The 22,923-nt window shown below is 34.5% G+C and overlaps 1 protein-coding gene and 1 long non-coding RNA gene across 11 annotated transcripts in view; one reads left to right on the top strand and one right to left on the bottom strand.

Moving 5' to 3' along the window:
- LOC126915292 (5-hydroxytryptamine receptor 1-like) overlaps positions 1–22,923 on the top strand; it is a 210,057-nt gene that overhangs the window by 57,197 nt on the left and 129,937 nt on the right. The gene's annotated exons all lie outside the window — the stretch shown is intronic.
- LOC126915309 (uncharacterized) lies at positions 13,076–17,824 on the bottom strand. 10 transcript variants are annotated; one of them, XR_007710152.1, is made up of 7 exons: positions 16,623–17,824; positions 16,000–16,088; positions 14,862–14,950; positions 14,614–14,702; positions 14,099–14,187; positions 13,921–14,009; positions 13,076–13,282 (listed from the first exon to the last, which is right to left on the bottom strand). It is a non-coding gene; the product is annotated as an uncharacterized LOC126915309 (long non-coding RNA). The 10 variants fall into 10 exon arrangements; XR_007710157.1 differs by lacking the exon at positions 14,099–14,187; XR_007710153.1 differs by lacking the exon at positions 14,614–14,702 and having other exon boundaries at positions 16,623–17,823.

The following is a 22,923-nucleotide window of genomic DNA, read 5'->3' as shown; positions in this document are numbered from 1 at the left end:
GATTACTTAAGATATGCTTCAATCAACAGTCTTATAATCGGATCTTCTTACTTCGTTTTACTTTGAAAATATCTTGTTTTAACTTCCAAAATTCTCGCTTCACCCCTCTATTATCTCATAACCATTCTCTACGAATATCACAATTCTCTTAAAAGCAAACGAAGTAACATGATATCTCTGTTCTACCGTTATCCAAGTTTCCGTCGTTTTATCCTCAACCCAATTCGCTATAGTGCGCAAATTTTTCACACCAAGGAACGTAAGATCCTTGAATCTTCCGAACCACTCATTTCTTCGTTGTCTTTCGCAAACTACCATCGAGTCTACGAAACGAGAACATTTACTACGTTAATCCACGTGACCCTCTAGTTTTTGTTCTTCAAATGGAGACTGTGTGCAATGGAACATTCTTTTCTCAAAAACGAAAAAGAAAAGAAGAAAGAATTTGTAAAAGCTATTCGTAAAAGTCGATCGCATGAGCTCAGACGATGCGCAGTGATGATGATGCAGTTTTGCGAAGAAAATTATGCGAACCAGACAGGAAGTGCAAAAAATTAGAGCAAAGTCGTAAATCACTAAGCTGATTGTGCATTTTATGGAGGAATCCATAGGCACAGGCGAGAATCGCGTTTTTCGTTTTTTATTTTAGTCGAGGTCCAATTGCATTTTTCAAGGATGGATTTTCCTTTTGAATCGGACAGCTATATGTATGTATAGACAAGAAAGGATTTGCTACGGACACACATGACTGTGCTTACCGTGAAATATTGTATATTATGGACGTTCAAGTGAATTACGACGGAAAAGAAAATATTTGCTCCTTTTGAAAATATGAAATGATTCAAATATGAAACATGGAAATATTTTATTTGAACTTTTAAGAGTCGAACCGAGACAGATGTACAGAGTAAAAATATTCTTAATATGTTTATATTAATGTATTAAATTAATAGTATTGCTATTGGATATTATTTATATTATTTTTATATGTTTTAGTAATATTTTTAATGGAAATATATCTAAAAATGTGTTACTTTTTGGACAAAATTTGAGGAAGAATCATCTAAGGAGGACAATTCTTTATGATTAAATCTTCCAACAAAAACGAAGTTCGTATATTTAATCCGGTGATTAAAATTCTTTTTTTTTTATATCAATAAAAATTGCCAACTTTGAGTCGCAATTTTCTGAACAATATCAATATCGTTCGTTTATACAGAGTTTAACTTCACTTTAGGAACGTTCATTATATTACAATATTTTTCTCCCTTTTTATATACATTTTTTATTTTCTGTCTCCCTATCTTTGTTAGGTTTGATTCCGTAGATAATTAGGGGACCGTAATTTATTTCAAAAATATTGTTTCGACGCAGAAAAACTTCGAACGTTTAATAACGCTTCAAGAATTCAGTTTCCTTTAGTACTTCATTCAAATATATTTGATTAACACAGTTTACTTTGCCCCTATCTTGCTGCAGCTACCGAAATTTAAACACCAAATCTGTCTGATTTAAACACCAAATCTCCTGAATTTCCCTAGATCGTTGTTTTAACCTGCAGTCATGTTTTTGGTGGTTAAACAAATTGTTCGAGCGATTCACGTGATGAATCGTAAGAATGATATTTTATTTAATTTCTCGAGGCAGCGCCGTTAGACGGAAATTTAATAAAGCTTCAAACATAATTAACTAAGCTGTTTTGCCGTGGAACTACCGATTATTTTTGCTATCAATTGTTATTCCAACAGTCATTTTTTCATTTCAATTTAGTAGAACAGTAAGATGAGAAATTGAAACAGTTAAAATTTGTATTATTAATTCTTTTACACTAATGCTCGAGAGAGACTTAGTTGAATCGTCAAACATATTACTATGAGCTTCATATTTTAAATGTTACTATACATAAAATATTATACGTATAATAGACAATAGAAAAAATTATTTGAAATAAAATGAACTATTTTATCGATTAACTATATGCAGACATGCGATTAATTAATTGGTTAATATATTGAACGTTCCATTACAAACCTAAATCTATATCAAATTTTCCTACAGTTTAATAATTTCATATTTCATACATATCAATGAAAAGAAAACAATACTTTGATTTTCGTTTCTAGAAGACCAGAAAATCGTGATGACATAAAAGTAAAAAATTAGAGAACAATACTTGAGAGCTTTAAAGCAAGGATTATGCGATTAAAGAGCGTAAAAAATTGCAGGAAGTTAGTAACTCCGGTCACACATTCTGCTTTCTTTATGAAGATAGTAACGACCGATACTAACTTTTTACTCGAACACTTTTGTCGTCATGTTCGAACTTTTATACCATATATTTTTCCGAACTTTGAAAACAGCGTTGTCCTTTATGTATAATACATTCCTGTCTCCGCTTGAAATATTAATATAGGAATTTTTGGCGCTCAGTTAAGTAAGAGTGAACAGTTGGAAAACTTTTTTAAGTCCTTATACTTTATATTCATAAAATTTTGTATTGCTCTATGCCCAGAATAACACTTGGATTAAAATATAAATTCTTATCTTTAGTAACACCTTTTATTCACTTCAAACATTATGTCTGTTCAAATATTAATTAAAAGTAGATTTAAATGAAATTCACTACATCGTGTATAATATTCGTGAATAAAATTTTAGAAGGAAATTTGTATCGATGAACAATGCGATGTTACGATGCTAGTCGGAGTCCCGCGTAAAAAACAAAGTCGAACGATTACAAATAATACTCTTATATATTACAAATTTGTGTCTGTATATCCAATTAAAAAATCAATTAACCTTTTTCCTCGGAACCCGTTGAAATTCGTTGTCGAATAGAGATCACTGTTGCTTCATATCGCCCTATCCTATCTCAAGGATTACGCTATAATTGAATTTTTTACGATGTCACTATTCCACACATGGATTAAAAAATCAATTGTAATCAACTCGAGCACTCGAGAATCCAAAGTAGTTCAAGAGACTTTATTACTCGATTCTTTCAGAAATGCATGTAATCCATATGTAAAAAACTTGTAGGTTTAGGAAATTGCTTGATTTTTGTAATTTTCGCTTGAGTTAATCAATTAGGTAATTAATTTCAAGTAGCATAATGTTATTTTAGAATTTATCATGTGAACTACAGTAATTATGTAATTAAATTGATGAACTTTAAAGTTGTAATTAATTAGGAGTTTGTTGACAGTAATATACGACTCAAAATCATCAATTGAATGTTGAATTTGTGAATTTTACGTTATTCTCAACTTTTGCAATCAAATATGATTTGGTAATTTACGTAATTTGAATCGAGATTCGTTTCGCCAAATAATTGTTGAACTAGTCTTATACAGAAGAGTATTGCTGACGAATGCAACATTTAGATCATTTTTTGTCGATCTTCGTGTTATCAAAGTTTGACTCAAGCTTCCTTTATCAAAGATTATTATTATTTTAATATTATATATTATATTATATTATATTTAATATTATTTTTAAAAGCGAAGTTCTAAACCTTCATCTCTGGTATTTACATTTTGAAAAGTGTCACAAATTCCTTGTATTGTCTCGGGTCATTCGTAACAACTTAAAACTTAAATAGAAAGGAATTTATCTTATTCTCAAAAATGTTTCCGCGCCGTGCATCTGCACATATCTCCTCGAGTTAAAAACGACCAAAACTGCGTCTTTTGATGCAGAAAATATAAAGCACTACTTATGTTTATGTTTTAACAATGGGCGAGGAGAATTTCGTAATTTCCTGTCGAAAGAGTTTATACCTGTACTCTCTTGTACTTCACCGAGTGGCGGAAACATGTTATAGTTCGTTTTCTTTACGTATTTTATGACAAAGGTATGATTTTAGCGAAAATTAAGATAGAAGCTACACAAATAACTAAACTACAAGCTATAACAAATAACTAAATAATTAGAAATAACATTCAAATAAAATTGAATATAGAAAATACATAACAGAATCGAAATTAAATTTAATGAACAATAATTCTTTGATTTCTTCTGTACAGAAATTCTCAGTTTTATAATATAAATATTTATTACAGATAAATATTCTATAATACAAATCTGAAAAAATTGAAAATTATTATACACAAATATTATATGTATTTTAAATTCCAGTTAATTATCCACGTGTAATTGTATAACGTAATTTTTGCTATATTTAATTGATATAGTTTTAATCAACATAATTTTTCCTACATTTAACTAACTATAATTTTCTCTGGGGAAAAGAAATATGATACAGAGGTTTGTTGAAAACGAGCATGCAACACAATACATACCATCAAACATGTATAGAAACGATAAAATATTTCAAATTTCAGATGCAAATACCGTGGCAATGTTCACACAAGATATCGATATAAACGGCGGTTATGATCGGTTGTGTATGATAGAATGTTCCATAACCTTTTATTATTAAAAGTAGGCGACAACGAATCTATGTATATCGGTAAACTAAAAAATACTACAAATATTTGATAATGATGCGTGTTTCTCGCTTACCTAGTAATCCTTTTGTTCTCTATTCCCGTTTTCAATAAATACGAAAAATCGCTCTATTTGTTTGTATATTTTATTATAAATGATTTTTATCGATCACTTCTAATCGGTTGTTGTTTAATAAATATTTTCTCTTGCCGTTAAATATCAATTCTTTTAAATACCGTTTTTAAAATTACACATATTGGATAATTGTTTTCACTGGTAATATTTTTAAAGCTACTACATACACTGATTCACGAATTTATTTGAACGTTTACTGTAAAACTGAATATTAACGTTTTCTATAGTTTAAACTATATTGCGTTACAATTACATTATTACATTGTTCATCACATATTACATTATTTTATAGTTACATTTTTTTTTATTTATATTTTTTTTTATTTATATTTTTATTATATTTTACATTCTCCATTTATCAACGCCTGTCTGTTTTACTGGAAAACGCAGCAATTCGATTACCATGCGTTAAAGTCTCGGGAGCGTGAATCATGACATTCTCGAGATGACCCATTCAGGACAGCCAGTCTGCTTTCCGCTCTTTTAAACGAATACGTCTGAACCCTTGTCTGAATCTGAGAATATTATATACTTCATCAAGTAGTCACGGAATTACCTAGAGAACTTGCGATTGCATTGCATTCTGACGATTCTCATTCACGGGGAATGAAAATGAAATATATTCCAGATTTATCGCCTCGACTACCTCTTTTAATGTCATTTCAAGGAAAACCAGGGCTTTAGGTATATCTTTTGAACGACTATGCAAAGAAACGCGTGGGTTTAATTGCAACTTGAAGAACGTTCTCAATTTCTATGGAACGCTTTCTCTCTCTGAGAAGCGGTTTTCTCAACATTTTCTGTCGAATTAAATGGATATATTAATTGCTTTTCATAAACCGTAATTCAATAATAAATTTTACTAATGGAAACGAAACAATCCATGGCTACAGAAAATATTTACACACCATTGTATAAGTTAATGATAGAGCAATATAGAGTGAGATAGAAAAGAAGATAACAAAATAGAAATTTTCATTTTCCTCAGAAGTGGCAATGAATGAGAAAACATCTTTCCCCTCTAATATTCTTTTAATTCAATAAACATGCTGAAGCGATACCATACTGTGGAAGCAGGTTACTCGCATAAATCTTTGTTACGATGGAGTCGGTGCTCTTGCAGAAAATTAACGTGTCGCGAGATGGTATAAGACGTGGATACGGGAGAAGTGAACAAAGTAATTTAATACATTTTGCATTCTGTCTGAAAAGGCGTATATTAATAGCATACAAAATAGAAGATAATTATCTTAGAGTAATATCTTCTGAAAAATTTTAACTGTTTAAAAGTTTTAGGAATTTAATTTCTATTCTCAGCGATCTCAGGCACTGTTTCAAAAGAAACTACATACCATCAATCTCGATGAAATCAAATCCCAATAATGAAAAAAAAGACCCCTCGTTTTACAATTTCATTCGCTATCACTAACATTCACTCACCTTAAAATAAAGAAATACTCGATATAGAGTGCTTCATTCTTTGCCCGATAATGGAGACACAACATTCCAAGGACCCACGGTCGAAAGTTTGCCACGATTTACGCGTCTTTCGATGTTAGTCGCTTGATAACGTCGTGTACGGTGATCGTGGTACGATCGAGTCGAGTCCCATAAAAAGGACGAGGGGTGAATCAGTCATGGAAAGAAGGATAGCGGTAAAAAGGTTCCGTATCACGTGACAATGAGATACCGTTGAACATCGTTCGTCGACGTATATATACGTACAAGCAGTTTTTGGACGGACGATCTAACCGAAACGAGAGTCAGGTCGGCCCAAGCTGGTAGAAAACGATGGCGGGATGATCCAGGTTGATGGAGGAATCTCGAAGAATCGGGGTAATGGTCTTCCACGCCTTGTGATCCCTCTTTGACGCTCGTATACTGCGAACATGCCGCAGAAATCGCTTGGCTGCTCTACTTGCAGGCATAATAGTTACATACATACTCCTAAATGCATTGCATTTGCGTAGTGAGACTGATGTGGCTGGTAATGTAAATTAGATTTGGTACCAGTGAGAGGCATTTCAGCGAAATTGTTGAATATTATTGCGGTAATCAATATTTTTAATGGAATGTTATATAGATAGGTAAATTATATCTCATATCTTTATGGATCGACAATTTAGGAGATTATTTAAAGGTGGAAAATGTAAAGGTACTGATTGTAATAGAAGTAGCTGCATTATGATATAACATAAATATACAGCGTTCAAATGGGATTGACTTATATGTGTGTTTTATGCAGAAGAGTAAAAGTTAAAATAAGTAAAAGTAAAAGAAGAGTAAAAAATAATAAAATAAAAGAATAAAAATTTATGAAGAGTAAAAGTAACTTAACAAGCCCATTTTGAGTTAATTTCCCTTTATTGTAATTGAAAGATTATTTATAACCTTATGGTAAATTAATAGTTAAAATTATCTAATAACAAAACGACCATGTAATTATTAAACTTAGCCTCTTAGTTACGATAATTTTATGTATTATACCAAACAACACACATTATATACATATACGGGGTGCATACAAATTTCCAAATTTTTAATATTCATTCTATGTCATTATCGAGCACGGTCATATAATTCTGGTCGATTAATCGTGTTTTGGCAATCTAAATCAAATATTATACTTTATATAAGACCAACAGGTGTTCTAATATTTTGTGAATGAGGGTGTATCTCATTCTTAATCGGAATTCAATATCAAAGAAATAACGATAAATAAATTACGGAGATTTGCAATTTCTGAGATCATTCGTCTTGTAATAAAGTAAACCGAAGCATGTTTCTTAGTTTTCAAAGAAATTCGAGGGATATAAGGAATCAAGAGATTTCGTTACAACTTCTAGTATAACTAAAGAAATTAATCACCGTATATATGGATTGAATTTACGGTTCACGATCAACGTCAAGATACGTACTTAGTTATACCAATGGTCAAACTGGTCAGGTCAGAAATCAGAGACGAGTCACGTTCCACCAAGAATCAATCATTATGGCGAAGTAATCTCAACTCCATCGTAAAATTTTTTCATCAAATTACACGTATTCTTCATCTGCTAGTATCCGTGTTCGATGTCGTTTTCAGAGAGATGATAAAGAAGTTTTTACGGAAACGAATACCTACGTTGATTTAACAATTTAATTTAATATCGAAACTTAATATTTCTGGTATTTTATATAGAGAAAACGAAATTTTAAGCAGTGGTACTGATAATATTATAGTTGAGGAAAGTTGAACTGTTATAAAATCATGATATGAAAAGTGTATTTTTAGAGGATTATAATAATGACCATAGTAAGTTAATGAATACTTCCCCCATTCCATAGAAGTTTTGAAATAGACTTTATCCATCAGAAATGAAACGTATAATTGCGTCAATTAAATATGACTAGATGGTATCTGAATATTTGAGGATAAAGGTTTCAGGCGATAATATTTAATCATTACTGGAACGGAAATTATGGAAGATTATGAGAAAATTCATTCGAAATGTGATATTTCTCCAAACTATTTATCCCTGGAGTAACAATATTTCAGATTATGTTAAATCTGACTCGTTAGATCCAGTACAGAAGAAATAAATCTCTGCTTTTTTTATATATGTACTGATATATGTGGACACTCTTCAATTTTCTATTCTTTTTTCTCTCGTCACCTACCTTTTTTTGTGTCATTATATAGTTCTTGAAGATGCTTAGGCTTACTTGAATACAAAAGATTTTGTCTTGTTTCTCTTCTCTAAATTTTCCTTTCTCAATACTGTTATATTATTAATGTATTAATATCGTAAACGAATCTATTCGCAAGAATATCTGAAAACAATCGCAATAATTATTATATTTACGTAATTCTTGTAACACTATAAGAATAGCCATTATATCGAATTTCTATAATATAATAATAATATTTGTATTTTCGAGCTATCGCAGGGAGACGCGGTTTAGAAGAAGAAGGATTATTCTTAGATGAGAGAGTGAGAGCTATAGGAGTTCTAGGCCCGCGAGAGCTGAAGGAATACTCTGAAAGATATAGGAACGGTGAGGGAATGCACCGCGAAAGACGACGAAATTCTTAGAGATGTAGGGACGGCGATAGTTATATAGACAGTAAGAGCTCTAGGTACCGCGAAAGATGTAGGGACAGCGATAGTTACAGAGATTGTACGAATTGTAGGTACCGCGGAAGATGTAGGGACGGCGATAGTTATAGGGACTCTACGAATTGTAGGCACCGCGGAAGATGTAGGGACGGCGATAATTATAGGGACTATACGAATTGTAGGCACCGCGGAAGATGTAGGGACGGCGATAGTTATAGGGACTATACGAATTGTAGGCACCGCGGAAGATGTAGGGACGGCGATAGTTATAGGGACTATACGAATTGTAGACACCGCGGAAGATGTAGGGACGGCGATAGTTATAGGGACTCTACGAATTGTAGGCACCGCGGAAGATGTAGGGACGGCGATAGTTATAGGGACTATACGAATTGTAGGCACCGCGGAAGATGTAGGGACGGCGATAGTTATAGGGACTATACGAATTGTAGGCACCGCGGAAGATGTAGGGACGGCGATAGTTATAGGGACTCTACGAATTGTAGGCACCGCGGAAGATGTAGGGACGGCGATAGTTATAGGGACTATACGAATTGTAGGCACCGCGGAAGATGTAGGGACGGCGATAGTTATAGGGACTCTACGAATTGTAGGCACCGCGGAAGATGTAGGGACGGCGATAGTTATAGGGACTATACGAATTGTAGGCACCGCGGAAGATGTAGGGACGGCGATAGTTATAGGGACTATACGAATTGTAGGCACCGCGGAAGATGTAGGGACGGCGATAGTTATAGGGACTATACGAATTGTAGGCACCGCGGAAGATGTAGGGACGGCGATAATTATAGGGACTATACGAATTGTAGGCACCGCGGAAGATGTAGGGACGGCGATAGTTATAGGGACTATACGAATTGTAGGCACCGCGGAAGATGTAGGGACGGCGATAATTATAGGGACTATACAAATTGTAGGCACCGCGGAAGATGTAGGGACGGCGATAGTTATAGGGACTATACGAATTGTAGGCACCGCGGAAGATGTAGGGACGGCGATAGTTATAGGGACTATACGAATTGTAGGCACCGCGGAAGATGTAGGGACGGCGATAATTATAGGGACTATACGAATTGTAGGCACCGCGGAAGATGTAGGGACGGCGATAGTTATAGGGACTATACGAATTGTAGGCACCGCGGAAGATGTAGGGACGGCGATAGTTATAGGGACTATACGTATTGTAGGCACCGCGGAAGATGTAGGGACGGCGATAGTTAGAGAGACTGTACGAATTGTAGGTACCGCGAAAGATGTAGGGACGGCGATAGTTAGAGAGACTGTACGAATTGTAGGTACCGCGGAAGATGTAGGGACGGCGATAATTATAGGAACTGTACGAATCCTGTTCGACAATGACGCCGAGCGTTTTTAATTAATTCGTCGCTTTTACGCGACATGAAATTAATTTCACGTTCAAACAGCATACGGAAAATTTATAGCTATGAGATATATGTTTCGTTCAGTCATGGTACGATCCTCGACTGAGTATTTTGAATAAACTTCTCGTTTCGTACAGTCGAAACAATCATTTATCTGTTTCCCTTTAACTGGCGATCATTGGTGTTGTTAAATGATATCGTTGAACTTCCATGATCAATTAGGCGATTAATTTGAATTTCATGGATTAGTTCTTTAAATAAAATTCTGATTGCAGTTTAAAAATTTGACCTCATTTCGTAATGCACATGTTGTAATGTGACGCTTCGTCGGTAATTATATCCGTGAATAATACAAAGGCCATGTATGAACGCTTGATGGCGTTTCATTTGTTTAATTAATCTCACTCGTTTAGTGGCAACGCAATCAGAATTCAGAATGGAATCGAGCAAATAAGTAATTGTGTTTTGGTATGAACAGATAAAAATCTATAATGCGACTAATTGCGAGCAGCTCTAAAACTTGATACTTGCTACAATTATTGTTACAGTGGAATAATTATTTTAAGTTGTACATGAGTGCCTCAGAAGCCAAACAGATCAATTCAAATTATTGTCAATCTCATTACAGAAATGCGAAGAATATTCAGTTTTTCAGAAATAAAGTTACTTACTTGCATAGATTCATTTATTGTGTAGAGGTGTGCGTGCGTTCTGTTGTCGTCGGTGATAGTAGTAGTTGTCGGCTGGGGCACTGCTAATTATTCTTTTATTTTGATGCGCGGTAGAAAAATAGGATCACGGGGCGCCGGGAATCGAACCCGGGTCCCAAACGTTCAAAACCTAAAGCGAAAATCACTTCGCTACCATATCTGTTGTTTAGTTGGTGTCGTGTAGCGGTATTTGTTGTCGAGTGCCGCTACAATTGTAAGGTGACATAAATAATAATAAATTTCAAGATAATCGCCAATAATCCTGTAGTCGATACGAAAGAATGAATTTAGAAAAATTATATCATAGTGTACAAATTGATTTCACATCCGCAAAACGGATATTACCTTTTTCACCGACTCGATAAATAGACGTGTAACGATTTTCGTAAATACAACTGGAAAGATCCGATATATCTGAAAATACCATCTTGTAAAATATTTCTTTACCGAAGAACGCAATGAAAGGAATAGTCTCTATGGCTATCAATCGAATAGAATGGCTCCGTTTCCAAATACGCTCCCATGGAAGAAAACCACAGAAATCCAGGGAAAAAATATTCGAACGATAAATTGGAATCGACGCGCCGACACACAAAATTTATCCGGTGAAATTGAATATGCATAATGATCAGAAAGGGCGAAATAAATCGCATGAGACGTGGCATGAAATTTCGCACGTTCGGGTGTGATTAAACGGGAAAAACAGAAAGTACCGGACCAGTCATTTTTAATGAAGATTTAATTATAAATCACGAGCCCGCTGGCAATTCGGCTTGTCTGTGTATCAAAGCGAACTTCAACCATCGTGAAGCGCCTGTCCGATGAGATTATTGGCTTATGATTATGTTTCAAGAATATTGAGTTTTCGAATTACACACGCCATATCGGCGCCAAAATTTCACCTGAACGCGAAAAGTTTCTTTAATAGATGAATCGCATTATAGAATTATGATACTACTATCTTCTGCGTTTAGAGAAGATGTATAATAATTTTGTATAAACGAGAAGTTTTGAAACATATCTGCTATCCATTTTACGCTCGTAGAACAGTTGTTTAAAATATTTTTAAGCGCATTAATATCAAAGTAGCAATTAAAAGTAGTGCTTATCATTTCATACGTAATATCAGCAGATTATAAAGTTAAGTTACTTGTGAAAAATCAACAAGATCAAAGATTGTGTGAAACAGAATTGTCTTCTATATTTACAGATGTCTGCTTTGAATCAAAGCAGAATCAACAAGAAAATTAACTCCAAAAGAGATAGATACTATCTTAATTTTAATATAAAAGACTCTCTTGAAACATCACTGTATAAAATTGCAGCGATTTCACAAAATACTTGAAGCTATGTTTCCGACCAACGAAATATTCGTCAAAGACGAGGCCAGAAACGAATAAAACCCCTGTAATAGCCCGAAGAGCTATTTAAAAAGCGGAAATAACGTGGTTTCTATGAACGTCGCGTCATTGTCGATTTTTTCCCGAGAAGATTATTGTTTGAAATATCGGACGTGACGAAGGGAATCGATGCTCGCGGGATATTCATGCGGATCGATCGAGGCCACCATTATCACGTAAAACGATGGTCGGATATGTAAATTTGGTGAGTGGGCGAGCCGAAGGAGAACGTTCCGCACGATTAGCCCTTATCATGGAGCAGAAACAAACGGACACGATCGATTAGATGCAGGATTCTCGTAGTCAAGGGGCTTTAATAATGCCGTGGGATACATGCCGAAAATGTCAATCGACTGTCACCGGTTATGCGTAAGTTGAAAATTGATATGTTAGCGGTTTGTACGAAATGGTTCGTGAATATTGTTTCTTCCATAAACCAGGACGGAATGTCCTGAAATTTCTGGATCTCTTATTTATACAAAAAAGAAACGAGAAAAAGGAAATGGTAATGTAGAGTATTGAATGCCCGAAAATCTCAAGCGGTGTTTGACCTAATGTGCAAAGTGTAACGGTGTTATGTGTGTTAATATCGTAAGAATGTAAAGTATTGAATGGCCGAAAATCTCAAGCGGTGTTTGACCTAATGTGCAAAGTGTAACGGTGTTATGTGTGTTAATATCGTAAGAATGTAAAGTATTGAATGGCCGAAAATCTCAAGCGGTGTTTGACCTAATGTGCAAAGTGTAACGGTGTTATGTGTGTTAATATCGTAAGAATGTAAAGCATTGAATGGCCGAAAATCTCAAGCGGTGTTTGACCTAATGTGCAAAGTGTAACGGTGTTATGTGTGTTAATATCGTAAGAATGTAAAGTATTGAATGGCCGAAAATCTCAAGCGGTGTTTGACCTAATGTGCAAAGTGTAACGGTGTTAAGTGTGTTAACATCGTAAGAATGTAAAGTATTGAATGGCCGAAAATCTCAAGCGGTGTTTGACATAATGTGCAAAGTGTAACGGTGTTATGTGTGTTAATATCGTAAGAATGTAGAGTATTGAATGGCCGAAAATCTCAAGCGGTGTTTGACCTAATGTGCAAAGTGTAACGGTGTTATGTGTGTTAACATCGTAAGAATGTAAAGTATTGAATGGCCGAAAATCTCAAGCGGTGTTTGACATAATGTGCAAAGTGTAACGGTGTTATGTGTGTTAATATCGTAAGAATGTAAAGTATTGAATGGCCGAAAATCTCAAGCGGTGTTTGACCTAATGTGCAAAGTGTAACGGTGTTATGTGTATTAATATCGTAAGAATGTAAAGTATTGAATGGCCGAAAATCTCAAGCGGTGTTTGACCTAATGTGCAAAGTGTAACGGTGTTATGTGTGTTAATATCGTAAGAATGTAAAGCATTGAATGGCCGAAAATCTCAAGCGGTGTTTGACCTAATGTGCAAAGTGTAACGGTGTTATGTGTGTTAATATCGTAAGAATGTAAAGTATTGAATGTCCGAAAATCTCAAGCGGTGTTTGACCTAATGTGCAAAGTGTAACGGTGTTAAGTGTGTTAACATCGTAAGAATGGACCTAATGTGCAAAGTGTAACGGTGTTAAGTGTGTTAACATCGTAAGAATGGACCTAATGTGCAAAGTGTAACGGTGTTAAGTGTGTTAACATCGTAAAAATGTAAAGTATTGAATGGCCGAAAATCTCAAGCAGTGTTTGACATAATGTGCAAAGTGTAACGGTGTTATGTGTGTTAATATCGTAAGAATGTAGAGTATTGAATGGCCGAAAATCTCAAGCGGTGTTTGACCTAATGTGCAAAGTGTAACGGTGTTATGTGTGTTAACATCGTAAGAATGTAAAGTATTGAATGGCCGAAAATCTCAAGCGGTGTTTGACATAATGTGCAAAGTGTAACGGTGTTATGTGTGTTAATATCGTAAGAATGTAGAGTATTGAATGGCCGAAAATCTCAAGCGGTGTTTGACCTAATGTGCAAAGTGTAACGGTGTTATGTGTGTTAATTTGAATGGCCGAAAATCTCAAGCGGTGTTTGACATAATGTGCAAAGTGTAACGGTGTTATGTGTGTTAATATCGCAAGAATGTAAAGTATTGAATGGCCGAAAATCTCAAGCGGTGTTTTACCTAATGTGCAAAGTGTAACGGTGTTATGTGTGTTAACATCGTAAGAATGTGAAGTATTGAATGGCCGAAAATCTCAAGCGGTGTTTTACCTAATGTGCAAAGTGTAACGGTGTTATGTGTGTTAACATCGTAAGAATGTGAAGTATTGAATGGCCGAAAATCTCAAGCGGTGTTTGACCTAATGTGCAAAGTGTAACGGTGTTATGTGTGTTAACATCGTAAGAATGTGAAGTATTGAATGGCCGAAAATCTCAAGCGGTGTTTGACATAATGTGCAAAGTGTAACGGTGTTATGTGTGTTAATATCGTAAGAATGTAGAGTATTGAATGGCCGAAAATCTCAAGCGGTGTTTGTCCTAATGTGCAAAGTGTAATGGTGTTATGTGTGTTAATATCGTAAGAATGTAGAGTATTGAATGGCCGAAAATCTCAAGCGGTGTTTGACCTAATGTGCAAAGTGTAACGGTGTTATGTGTGTTAATTTGAATGGCCGAAAATCTCAAGCGGTGTTTGACATAATGTGCAAAGTGTAACGGTGTTATGTGTGTTAATATCGTAAGAATGTAGAGTATTGAATGGCCGAAAATCTCAAGCGGTGTTTGTCCTAATGTGCAAAGTGTAACGGTGTTATGTGTGTTAATATCGTAAGAATGTAAAGTATTGAATGGCCGAAAATCTCAAGCGGTGTTTGACCTAATGTGCAAAGTGTAACGGTGTTATGTGTGTTAATATCGTAAGAATGTAAAGTATTGAATGGCCGAAAATCTCAAGCGATGTTTCACCTAATGTGCAAAGTGTAACGGTGTTATGTGTGTTAATATCGTAAGAATGTAAAGTATTGAATGGCCGAAAATCTCAAGCGATGTTTGACCTAATGTGCAAAGTGTAACGGTGTTATGTGTGTTAATATCGTAAGAATGTAAAGTATTGAATGGCCGAAAATCTCAAGCGGTGTTTGACATAATGTGCAAAGTGTAACGGTGTTATGTGTGTCAATATCGTAAGAATGTAAAGCATTGAATGGCCGAAAATCTCAAGCGATGTTTGACCTAATGTGCAAAGTGTAACGGTGTTATGTGTGTCAATATCGTAAGAATGTAAAGCATTGAATGGCCGAAAATCTCAAGCGGTGTTTGACCTAATGTGCAAAGTGTAACGGTGTTATGTGTGTTAATTTGAATGGCCGAAAATCTCAAGCGGTGTTTGACATAATGTGCAAAGTGTAACGGTGTTATGTGTGTTAACATCGTAAGAATGTAAAGTATTGAATGGCCGAAAATCTCAAGCGGTGTTTGACCTAATGTGCAAAGTGTAACGGTGTTATGTGTGTTAATATCGTAAGAATGTAAATTATTGAATGGCCGAAAATCTCAAGCGGTGTTTGACATAATGTGCAAAGTGTAACGGTGTTATGTGTCTTAATATCGTAAGAATGTAAAGTATTGAATGGCCGAAAATCTCAAGCGGTGTTTGACCTAATGTGCAAAGTGTAACGGTGTTATTTGTGTTAATATCGTAAGAATGTAAAGTATTGAATGGCCGAAAATCTCAAGCGGTGTTTGATCTAATGTGCAAAGTGTAACGGTGTTATGTGTGTTAATATCGTAAGAATGTAAAGTATTGAATGGCCGAAAATCTCAAGCGGTGTTTGACCTAATGTGCAAAGTGTAACGGTGTTATGTGTGTTAACATCGTAAGAATGTAAAGTATTGAATGGCCGAAAATCTCAAGCGGTGTTTGACCTAATGTGCAAAGTGTAACGGTGTTATGTGTGTTAATATCGTAAGAATGTAAAGTATTGAATGGCCGAAAATCTCAAGCGGTGTTTTACCTAATGTGCAAAGTGTAACGGTGTTATGTGTGTTAACATCGTAAGAATGTGAAGTATTGAATGGCCGAAAATCTCAAGCGGTGTTTGACCTAATGTGCAAAGTGTAACGGTGTTATGTGTGTTAACATCGTAAGAATGTGAAGTATTGAATGGCCGAAAATCTCAAGCGGTGTTTGACATAATGTGCAAAGTGTAACGGTGTTATGTGTGTTAATATCGTACGAATGTAGAGTATTGAATGGCCGAAAATCTCAAGCGGTGTTTGACCTAATGTGCAAAGTGTAACGGTGTTATGTGTGTTAATATCGTAAGAATGTAAAGTATTGAATGGCCGAAAATCTCAAGCGGTGTTTGACCTAATGTGCAAAGTGTAACGGTGTTATGTGTGTTAATATCGTAAGAATGTAAAGTATTGAATGGCCGAAAATCTCAAGCGGTGTTTGACCTAATGTGCAAAGTGTAACGGTGTTATGTGTGTTAACATCGTAAGAATGTTGAATTATAAAGTTTTTAGTAGCCGGAGAGAACGGGTGCAGAAGGTGCGCAGTGTGAGTTGGGAAGGAGTGAGTTGAGCGAGTGTAGAAGCCGGGTAGTGTAATCGGGAAGTCGAATGCCGAGTATGAGAATAAGACATACGACAGCATTATAATCATTTCGTTGTTTTGAATATTATTTATTAAATCAAATCATCATTATTATGTTCTTTTGTCCTTTCCTCTAAAGACCCATTTAGATATTACATACATATATGAAATACAACATAGATTTTACCATTACATGCAACATTGACGGTCAGTTCTCTTAAAACTTCTTTTCTTCCACTCTCCCAACTGCAAACATTCATACGAAACTCTTTTGCTTATTATACTAATCTAATCAGTACTCTATCATTGATCAATATCGTACTTAAATAACTAGCTACTACATGTTAAATTGAAATGCAACGTATCATGCAATCGCGATGACTTGTAATTGTTATTATGTATTGATAAAAACGTATTTTGGGTAAAATATACCCAGATAACAGTCAGTCACGTAACTGGTACCGCTTGTAGCTTCTTTCGTTCGGGTCGAAAGAAAACGGTTGGTTTGATAGTCTGATTTCAGATATAGGGGTTCTTAGGCTATTTACTTATAGCGTGTTGCGAGTATCGTAAAACATGAATCGGTTGGAATCAAATTTACCCAGTGAAGGGCAAATAAATGATAGTACAATGCGATTGAGAGGATTTTTAAAGGTAAATTGAATCTGGAATCGCACGCGTATTCGCCATCCGTATATTGCAGTACGGTATAAAGAGAAATAGTACATAACTTTTACTATTTCTTTGACTGGTGGATTTTTCGCTCTGTTGTGATTATCTAGTGGTTTTTTCAGAATTCGTTTAACTCGATGCACATTATCCTTCACGAAAAACAAATTCCTGCATAATTTGCAACAATTTATCTCGTAGCGGTACGTGTTAATTTATTTGAAAATACGCGCAGAATTAATTAAACTTGCAGTCTCGTTCAACTTGGGTAGCAAATTTTTCTAATTTATCTAATTCTGTTTTATTCAGTATATATGTTGCTTCGTAACAAGGAGTTACAGTAATTCATAATAATTTATTTTATGGCGAATATCTGTAAATGTACAAAGAATACAAAAACAGCTTCATCAATCTCTTTGACAAAATTTTTCATATTTCACTAGCGGATTATTTGTAATGTATTCAACCTGATATACATCTTCCTTTGTAACAACGATTTTAATAATGATTTGTAAATTATTTAATTCGTGACGTGTAAATATACTTAAGAGCGATGTTAATCTTATAAAATTAAACTGACATATGATAACACGGATTCTTATAACCGGTACACGTAATGTATACTTTCGGTAAAACGTTAATAATGTAGAAGAAACTAGATGGTATCTATGTTTATATAGTATTCGACAAACTTCGGAGAAACGGAGTAATATGCTTGTACAAATTTACTTTATAATCAAGTGATATGCGTTAAAAGAACTATCGTGAAAAAGTAATTCGAAGTTAAGTATAAAGGAAATTTGCTGATTTTATACAGATGAAATTATTCTAGTTGGTTATTAGATTCCATTTCTTTCGTAACGTTGTGTGTAATATACACACATTTCTTTTTACATGTACAATTACAATTTAATTAACTACAACTACGAAAATTAGTACTTTCTTAAAACTATTCGAAAATCTCTGTACCTATGTTATTAGTCCGTATTATATATTTGAGAAAAAAATTAATCAGGAACGTTTACAATCACAAAATAAAAAAATAAACAAGGCAAATGAATTATTAAATCTTAATGTTTGCAAATGTAAGTACGTAAATGTGTAATTTATCTTTAAATGAAATGAAATGTAAAAAGATAGAAGACACCCAACTAAAATAAATTACTATATTCAAGATATGATTGATAGGTTATCGGGGATCCATTAACAACCCTCAAAATTATGAAATTTTTGTAATATTTAAAAAATAGGAAAATAAAATTTGATTAAAGATAGCCCAAATAACATAGCCAAGTTAATCCTTCTATCAGAATAGAATATCACGAACGACCGCATGAAGTTTATTGCGATCCTTCAAAACCAATCTCGAAGACGGGCAACCATTCGGATACGATCAGAACCCACTATCCTGAAATCCGTGCGAATTCATTCCAACTAGCATACATAATACCGCGATATATCGCGGCTCGCGCGGATACGTACGGAAATTTGCGGCTGGTTGTAATGACCGCTCAAATTGCGATTCGGAGAATTTAGTGGTGGCCAGATCGAACTGTGCCGTTCGCTATGATAGGAACGCTATCACGACTGCACGACAAAGAAAACGACGAAACTGAAACTCGTGTATACACGGCCGCGTGGTTACGTGTTCTACGCAATTCGTGGTCACGACCGAGCCTTCGTGACTCGACAACGTTAATTAGCGCTTTACTACCCTTAAGTTCGAGCTTCGTTGGAATTGCTAGCCGGCTAGCTCGCATAAACTTCATGCGACACCTCGATCTCCGTGCGTTCGTGACGATTCCATTCGTGGAACGAGCCAGTGCATGAGGGATAACGCTTTGTCCGATTATTCTTTCTTCTTCTAAGCCACGGCTAAAACTTTCCTATTAGACCACGGTTATAGTGGATCTGTATCAGGACTGGTGTTCTGACGGGTGAAACTGGATTTGAAAATTCCAATGCATACACCCGTAAAAAAACTATGAGATGGGTAAAGCTAGTAATAAGAACTAGAGAAAATGTCACACTGTAAAGGAAAAATAGCATTGGTGTATAAAATATAAAATAGGATCGAGTAGACACGATTCACGGTGCCGAAAGACAAGAATTAAATAAATAAATAATACATTGACGTATAGAGTTGATCAGAAACGTCAACTCGACTGAACACACATCCGTTGTAACTATAGTGCAAGATTATTTTTTCCTCTCTATTTGACATGATTCGATTCGTGTGAAGTTTCTTTCTATTTCGAATTGTCTCGTGGATTTTTAAAAATATTAAAAATAATTGAAGTGATTAAAAATGACTCGTGATCATATTTGCCTCTTTTAAGAGAACGAAAAAATGTTTTAGCTTCGAAATACTGTGTATTTAATTCTAGGAATTGCTCACTATTTATGATGTCCGATTCGACCTTGTTACGACCATCGAATTTTTACATTTCAATTCTGCAACGGAATAAAATCTTTAATATACAATCGAAGCGAGAAATCATACATACCAATAAAAGCTTTTTCGTGTTTTGTTCAATTGTTAGACTGTTTCTGCGAAAATAAAATTGGGTCGAGAATATCTGAAAGAACCTCGCAGGGTTAATACAAAGACCACTTCCCCTTATGCCTACTCTTTTCATTGACCTATACTACTACCTTTCTAATTTCTCGCTGACTATCATTTGAAGACTACTGAGGCAGAACATAATAACGAGTATTTTCTATTTTTTTGAGGAAAGAGTTTTAAGATTCAATACAAACATTTATTTCTAACGAAATCTCAACATCTGACATAGATTATACTTGTTTTATTAAAATTGTTAATGTACAGTACTTTATACCTTCATTAGCGTATAAAATATGAAAAATAATTTTTAATAATTACTTAATCGTGTCCAGTTTTGAAAGATATATGAGAACTATATTAAAAATGAAGTTTATGTCTATTTAGAATTTTATTATCTTAAATGCTACACATATTCCATAAGCAGTTCACTTCATGTCATTACAGTACTTACAAACACGATGGGCCCATAAACACACTCGTAACATTAACAATATTCATTTTTACGAACACGAATATATATATATATATATATATCTCACATCACAGTTAGAAACTAAGTGTTCCGCAGATGTGAGAGATCACAAGTAGATCGATGCATCTACCATCCATTTTAGCGTGAGAACATTTCCAACAATTGTCCCTACTCACATAGAAACTCATGCTCCATCAGAATTATTCTATGGGAGGAATTAGTCCGGTTAAAATTTAGTTGTTCATTTTGGTAGCTCATGAAAGGGTCTTTATGATCAGCAGGGGGTTGAATAACGTCTCATCAACCTTACAGAAGCATACCAACCCCATAACGAGTGTAACACCTGGGGAAATGTAATCTTCATTAATAAGTATTAGAGTACCTAGAAAAAATCACTCAGAATATTTTATAAATTACAAGCCATTTGATCGTACAATTTGACATAAAATTGCAAAATTAGCAAATAAGAACTTACGACGTTTCATAACTTTTTTTATTGGAAATTATTTCTGAAAGTTCTTCATATAGGTGCAAGTACGGAGAATTTTTTTATTTTTTCTTAATTACATGTAAAATTTCCGAAAGTTCTGCTTCTATTTCTTCGATTTAATTTCTCGAATTTATGAACAAAAGTATAAGACTACCGAATAAGAAGGATTTTATTAGGAACGAATTTCTTTACATTTTTTCAAAGTAGACGACTTTTTGAAACTAAAAGATTACAGTATTGAAGAATTGATGTACTGACATAATATTTTTCTCGGAAATATCTAAATTATAGTAGAATATTGTTTTTACCAAAAAATATTGAATAAACGAGTATCGTTGGAAGCAATCATTGGATTTGACATGTACGTATGGCTCGAATAGAACATTCCGCAAGTTCAAAAATATAGAATATTTATTTGAAGCATTTAACCAACGACAGGCGTTGCGGTTACACGGTGCACGAAAATGAATAAGCACGAACAGCCATTAGTCATTTCTCGTGCGCCTACCGTAAAGCGATGTTTTACGGGACTGCGCTGTGATGAAAATGTATGGAGTATAAAAAAGAGAGAGAAAGACAAAATAAATCAAACAAAACGAAGAAATGTACAACAATTAATCTTGTTGCTATGTTGGGATTCATTTTAAAGGGTAGATACATCACGTCAGGTTTCTGGCTTTTCTCGTGAAAGCTTAATTTCTAGCACGAAGAATTTAAGAAATCTTCGAAACAGAGATATTCTTATTCGCGATAGATTATGATAGAAAAAGCAACGTTCCAGATGCAATTTATGGTGATGCGTGAAAATTTACGGCAACATAGATTTTTGATATTTCAAACGTGCTATTCTAAAAAATTTTAAGTGATATCGTATAGCTATATAACAATGTTCACGTATTAAGATACTTTACTTATTATGCTCTGATATCCAATATTATTTACAGTTATTTTAGATACCGCTTTTCGACTGTAACGTTAAAAATTTATTTAGCCGGAAATTGTTTCCACGCCATCATATATCCATGTCCAATAAAAAATAATTTCTAATTTTCTTGGGGCTTGCATTCTTTGCATTTGAATTCCTCAATTATCAATAGCCAGTTTACATTCATCGCATTGCTTGCTAATTGCAAAATTCATTTCAAATTCATATCCGAGCAAATATGAAATGAGCTTTATGCTTAAGTTTCTACGAACTAACGGATACAAGTACATTTCGAACAAGCTTCGGCTGTTAGTTGCTGCAGTTTAACGTATATGATTAAACTTCGAGCAAACTTCTAGCTCTAGCTTGATAGAGTATAAGTTAGTGGGCACCAAAAGAGATATCAAGCTATCTTCCGTCGCAAACTTCCCCTAAAAATAGTTTACGTCCCAAGCTAATGTTTTGGATTAATCCTCTGAATCCTTTTGAAATTGAAAAAGACGAGATTTACCGTAATCATGGGTTAAATTGGGATTAAGTCATACAATTCAATTCGATGTTCAAAACGTTTTTCTTTTATATCGAGGTATTATATTAGGTCATCCCATAAGATCGTGCCGTTTTTTGAGCGGTTATATGGTATATGTTAAGATTGTTTACATATCTTTCAGTTTCATGAAAAAATGTAATCCCCCTCTCGTTGTACAACTTTTTCCCATTTTTCATTATTCCGTCTCGATAAAAGTTCTCTTGTTTTTCTTTAAAATATGAAATGTATAGACAAAGGTCGGCACGAACTTATGGGATGATCTAATATATACCCCTTCGTGATATTATATTTGTTTGAAACGTTAAAATAGAAAATTGTAGAGGATGGGAAAAGTTGGAATAAATAGGCATTGCAAGGATCACTATGTGATTAATCCACAAATTCCTGCAGCTTACATCGTAATGTAACATGGAAAATTTTGTCCATTTTTGTTTTGTTTGATGCAAAACAGAGGTCATTTATTTTGAAATATATGTAAATTATATTTCTG

The sequence above is a fragment of the Bombus affinis genome, chromosome 4 (genome assembly GCF_024516045.1).
Source record: "Bombus affinis isolate iyBomAffi1 chromosome 4, iyBomAffi1.2, whole genome shotgun sequence".
In the NCBI taxonomy this organism is placed as follows: Eukaryota; Metazoa; Arthropoda; class Insecta; order Hymenoptera; family Apidae; genus Bombus; species Bombus affinis.
Note: the sequence above shows the minus strand (reverse complement) of the source record. Positions and strands in the feature narration are given on the sequence as shown.